Here is a 6,068-nt window from a genome sequence, read left to right on the forward strand (position 1 = left end):
CGCTAGAAATCAACGATCGCCTCGGCTGGAAATATTTTACTTTCACCTTCTTGAGGACTCCCTCTCAGTGAGGTCACTGGTTAATTGGTTGTGGGTTAGCGATCCATTGTCATCTGTCACTGTCTGCTGAGATTAAAGGCTGAGCACGCCATGCATGGACTCATGATCACTACCTGCCATGCCAGGGACTCTTCTCATTGCTCAATTTCTCATGTGTCCTTTAATAAGTAACCCCCCCCCAACCACCACCACCTCCATACGCATAGGAGGTAACCTGTGGGACGACCTTCCCTTCTATTACTCATTTACCTGTGGAAATGAGCTTCCCCTGGCGCCCTCGCCAAGGGTGTATTTGTTGTGGAGAAAGTGATCTCCCAATCTGAGATGCTTGCACACCTTCTCTGACAAAAAGTCAGAGTCTGTCCCGACAGCCCCCCTGCACCCTCCCCCCCGGTCTCACCCAAGGTCACTTTGATTATCTTTGGCGGAAGTGCACCCTCACAAACTTCTTTTTTTTTTTGCGAGACGATCTCCCCGCACACACAAACACTCACGCGTATGAATTGGAACACAATGAGCGGTGGCGGAAGTAGAGGGGGAGGGGGGCGGCGGTGGTGAAGGCCCGTCCAGTCATCACAAACCAAGATGGCAATTCCAATGTCAGCGCGACAGGAGAGGACAAAGCCTTCATTAGAGCGGGATTGGTGCATTTAAATCAGGGATGCACATGAAAAAGGGAGCGTGCTGCCCGGCATTCCCGTCCCAATCACTCACCCAGTTATCGTGGCACGACAGGGTCGCCGGCGCTCTGGATTTTCCCCTGGAACGCACCATTAGAATGCATTAAGCTGGCGAGGTGGGGAGCGTTTGTTTGCTTTCCCCTAATTCCTGGCTGTTAGGTTCCCATTCCGTCCCCTCGATATTCACTCGGGGTTGTTTTTTAAAACGCCAGCCAAGATGGAGGAGAGGGGAGCGAGGCGGGGAATGAGCGTCTCTGATTGCCTGCAGGATGAAAGTGCTGTTGCCTCCATCGTACCTTATTTGAATTCACCTAATCAAACTTTTTGCTTGACTGGGAGCCCTCATAACCGCAATTGCTTTTATGCGGGATGGGTCTATGTTATGTTTATTAATTGATCACAGGATATCACACAATGAAAAGTAGAAATATAGTTTTTTTTTCAATTCCCAAAGTTCTATTTCCATTTTAGAGTGCAAGGGAAGAAGACACACCTCTATAGTAACAGTAACTCTGTGGGCATGGAGACTCCCCACCACCTGCACATACACACACACACACACACACACACACACACACAATTATTAACACTGCTTATGTTACTATTTCAGCCACAAGGGCAAAATACTCAGAAGAATTAATCCTCTTGTTTGTCACTGGGATTTAGAGTGAAAGCACTATACATCCATGAAGCCAAAACTGTATAATAAAAAATAAAAAAACACCTCTGTCACAGGTGCAATCTTCAAGAAGAAAACCATGGAACCGTGTAGGATCGAATGAAATTGCAAACAAGGGAAGTTGATTATAGGATGTTCGTTCTTTGAGCGATGCATTTCCCTGCGGCTTTGCAACATCATGTGTTTACCCGGCCTTTGTTTTCTTTTTGGATCTTTTGCTGCATCTCTTTGAATTGTCAAGTCAGCGTCTAGCATTTTACCGTTGCGTCATTGATTCTGCAATATCGAGTATCTGAAATATTTCAAAGCATGTCCTTCAATCCATTTTTATTTTTAGAAGATTTATTTTGACTGTCCAGCACAGTTTGGAAATGATAGTGGACGTTAAAACCAGACACCCATAACATGGTGCCACACAAGGGTGTTAATGACCCATGTTCCGTCCATGGTCCATAAACATTTACCACTTGTTCTTAGGCCACATCATATGCACATATAAATATGTTTGCACAAAATTTAATTACAGTCGATTACTGTGGTTCATGCCAATCCCTAAATCCAATAATTCCACAGCAATGCAAAAAAGACAAACCTCTGGTTTTCCGACCCCACTGCTCCAACCAGAGCCGTTTTCTTATTCTCTTTCAGGACACTAGATACAGTCCCCTGCTTCCTCAATAGTCACAGGATAGATAGATAGATAGAGTAAAAGAAAGTACAAATAAAAAATGTAGCATGTGTCAAATGTGACTAACGTAGTTCATAGTAAACCAGGTGAAGCAGTCACATTCATTTATGGCTTTTATTGCCTATTCACACACAAGGGCAGAAAGGTGCACAACTAATAAAAATCAATTAAAACAAATTATGAAAATAAATTAGAATATGAACACATTTTGAGAAATGTCATGCATGTCAAATTGGTGCTTTAAATATACTGTTTATTAAAGTCCTACTTTTCCTTTCTATTTTATCTGTAATTTTCTCGCGGGCCACGCCCCAGACCCCCTTCCTGCAGTTACTCCACGTTCCACTAGGGGGGAGGCGCTCCGCAGTTTGAATACCACTGCACAGAGATCATTAACCCCCTGCACACACACACACACACACACACACACACACACACAAACACACACACACACACACACACGCAAACAAAACCCCATTCATCTATTTCAATCTAGCCATTAGCTCTCCCGTAATATTCCACACACAGTGATCCAAAACTCCCACACACCGACTCGCCCACGACCGACAAGAGTAATTGTAATATCCTCCTCCCAATCACTCGGCAAATTAATTATTTGTCGGTTCGGTTGGCCACTGCTGCCGGTCATCAGGGTCCTGCTGATGCCACGGTCCTTAGGAGCGTCGTGGCCCTCATCCTGACAGAGCACGTCTAAGGGTGTACCTCCTGGCTGCACCTGCAAGGGGACGGGCTGTGTCCAAACGGAATCATCGAGTGAGCCACCGGCGGCACACCAGAGGTTACATCTATAATGAATCTAATCTGGTTTGTCTCCGCACCCCTCCAGATCCTTCCAGCTGAGCTTCTTCTCCGCTCCTTCTCTCGCTCCCTCACTCTCTCTCTCTCTCTCTCCCTCTCTCTCTCTCTCTCTCTCGCTCTCTCTCTCTCCACCGTTTTCCTTTCATCCGCTGTGCCGTGCTTTGTCGGAGGGATGCTCCGGAGCACGTCGCTTCCCTCTCGTTGGGTTGTTTGGAAGGACAACACTTGCTTTAGCTCTTGTTTTGACGTGGCTGCTTAATGCCATCCAGGACAAAAAACGAACAATCATTTATACATGTTTATACCCGCAGGATTGAATTTATGTGCAGTTTAGTGTCCATCGTCTTGTATTACTTTGAGGTGCTGCAAACAAATCACCCTGAGAAATTCACACCGGCTACTAATCGAGAGCATGAAGAGGCAAAATTTCACCATCACCACGGACGGCAAAGCAACATAATTAATTTTGTGTTCATTTGTTGTCTGACGTGCTGTGGGAATATGCTGCAGCTCCACGGTCCGCATGACACTTGTAGCTAAAACAGCCGGTGTTGCACCTAAAACTTGTGTGAATCCATGATTGCTTGTTCTGTCTGAGTGGCAAGAAGTGGATAATGGCTGTTTGACTAATTGTCCCAAAACAGCACTTTAAAACGAGTGGTGCTGCAATAAGCGTGCCAGAAGAGATTAGGATTGTAAATGGCCCAACTTTCTCTTGATATCCCCGATATGAGGCCATGCGAAGGACTGTGCGAGAGGTTCTGGAGGACACGCTGCTGGGAGGAAGGTGAAAAGCGAGCTTGTATGGATCCTTCCTGACCTCTGAAAGAGCAAGAAAGACGGTTAGGAGAGAGTTTATTAGATTACTACTGATCTCTGGTGAGGGGCCGCACATCCATCCACACACACGCACGCACGCACGCACGCACACACACACACACACACACACACACACACACACACACACACACACACACACACACACACACACACACACACACACACACACACCGGTAATAGATGATGCTCAGTTCAACACTGCCACCACATGGAGTACCACGGTAGCAGGTCGATTCTCCATTAAATCAGCCAGCATGAGGCATTTCAATAAATGTTTTTTACAGATGGGAAACTAAACTAAGATGATTTTCTTCATGACTTATATAATGAATATATTATAACTTCATTACCTAACTTGATTAGCCACATGGAATTTGAACCAAATGTGTTTTAGGCCTTTAGAAAAGGATAAGACAACCGAATTGTCAGTGAATGTCTCCATAACATAATCAAATACTAGTAGAGTCATGGATGAATGGATGGATGGATGGATGGATGGATGGAAGGGAAGGGTGGTGGGATGGATGGTGGATGATGGATGGATGTTTTTTGGTGAAGCTCAGACACATTCATATGAGATGATACATGCATATAAAACACGCAGACATGTAAGCATGTGCCTGCATACACACACACGCACACATGCATACAATAGACAAGCAAAAAGAATGATATATCCATGTGGGCAGGGCTATTTTCGGTCGGTTTTTTGTTCTTTATTTATTGGTTCGTGTGCGCTTGTGTGCGTGTGTCCCCATGGGAGTGTGTGTGTGTGTGTGTGTGTGTGTGTGTGTGTGTGTGTGTGTGTGTGTGTGTGTGTGAGTGTGTGTGTGTGTGTGTGTGTGTGTGTGTGTGTGTGTGTGTGTGTGTGTGTGTGTGTGTGTGTGTGTGAGTGTGTGTGTGTGTGTGTGTGTGAGTGTGTGTGTGTGTGTGTGTGTGTGTGTGTGTGTGTGTGTGTGAGTGTGTGTGTGTGTGTGTGTGTGTGTGTGTGTGTGTGTGTGTGTGTGTGTGTGTGATGGGGTGGGGTATAATAGGCGACCCGACCCTGCAGCGGCAGCGGCAGCGGCGCCCATTGGCTCATCGATTTTATGACGCAATCATTTTCCGACCAATCAGCTCCGATTTCCTGGTTGACGTCGCGGGAACTGTCGCGCTCTCAAAAGCGGGAGCCGACGCGCCACTCGAACCCGTCACACCGAAGTGTCGACGTAGTTTGGTGAGTTGCTATTTCGTCGCGTCCGACGCGAAGTTATACGCGGGCGATTGGCATCCGTGTGTCGCCGGTGTGATCCATCCCCTTCCTTCGCCGTGAGCGGTTGGCTCAGGCGACGATCCTGCTAACGCCCGGCGAGCTGCGCTGCGAGGCGCCGTGCCGCGTTGGCGGAGGCTCGGAAATCCGAGGTTCCGAAATTCCGAGTCGGTTCTCCCTCTCCTCCGTGGAGGCGACGGCGGGTTGGATTTCTTCGGCTCGGGAAAACGTGGACGCCCGCGGTGCATTTGGTTGTCGTTGACCAGGTTGAGCGGTCTACAAGCGCCATGAACAAGCTGTTTGTCTCGGCTCTTGATATATATATATTTTTTTTTTTGAAGTTTCCAAGGAGGAGGTCGATTATCCGAGTTATCAGGAGTAGTTTATTTCGCCAGGACATTTACATATTCAAGCCATGATGAGGTTTGGTGCGAATAAAATGGTCAATTATATACAAATAGCCAACAAATACAATACAGAAAGTCAGATATATATATATACACACACACAATTTACAAAATTCCATACTATTCACGGCATAAATTATGGGTATATAGGGTATAAATTATAAATGTTAATTACTACTATGTAGTACCTAGCTTTCTTACGGTATGTACAGTGTAATACCAGTGTTATTCAACATATAATATTGCACATATTCAGTGGAACTGCACAGAATTGCATTACAGGGGTACCATCAAGTGAGATCTTATCGTTAGCGTCGTTAGAGTGGTTTGAATGATTGATTTCCTGGTGTGGATTTGTCTGAAGTCGTCTGGTCAACGCATTAGATCGCCACTGTCGCGGCACACAAAATGCAGAAGTAAATAAAGCTGAAAGATAAATTGTTCTGTCAAACGCATGCATAATGTAAATCAACACAAATCCTTTATTTATATATATATATATATATATATATATATATATGAGTTAGTTGAATGAAGCCTTCCTTTCCTTCAAACCACTCACTGTGTATTTGTTTTCTCCTTCAGGTCTTTGGCAGTTTTCACTGAGGCAGATGGAGCGGTTATAACTATAAATATATATATATAA

Source organism: Zeus faber (genome assembly GCF_960531495.2).
Source record: "Zeus faber genome assembly, chromosome: 8".
NCBI lineage: Eukaryota > Metazoa > Chordata > Actinopteri > Zeiformes > Zeidae > Zeus > Zeus faber.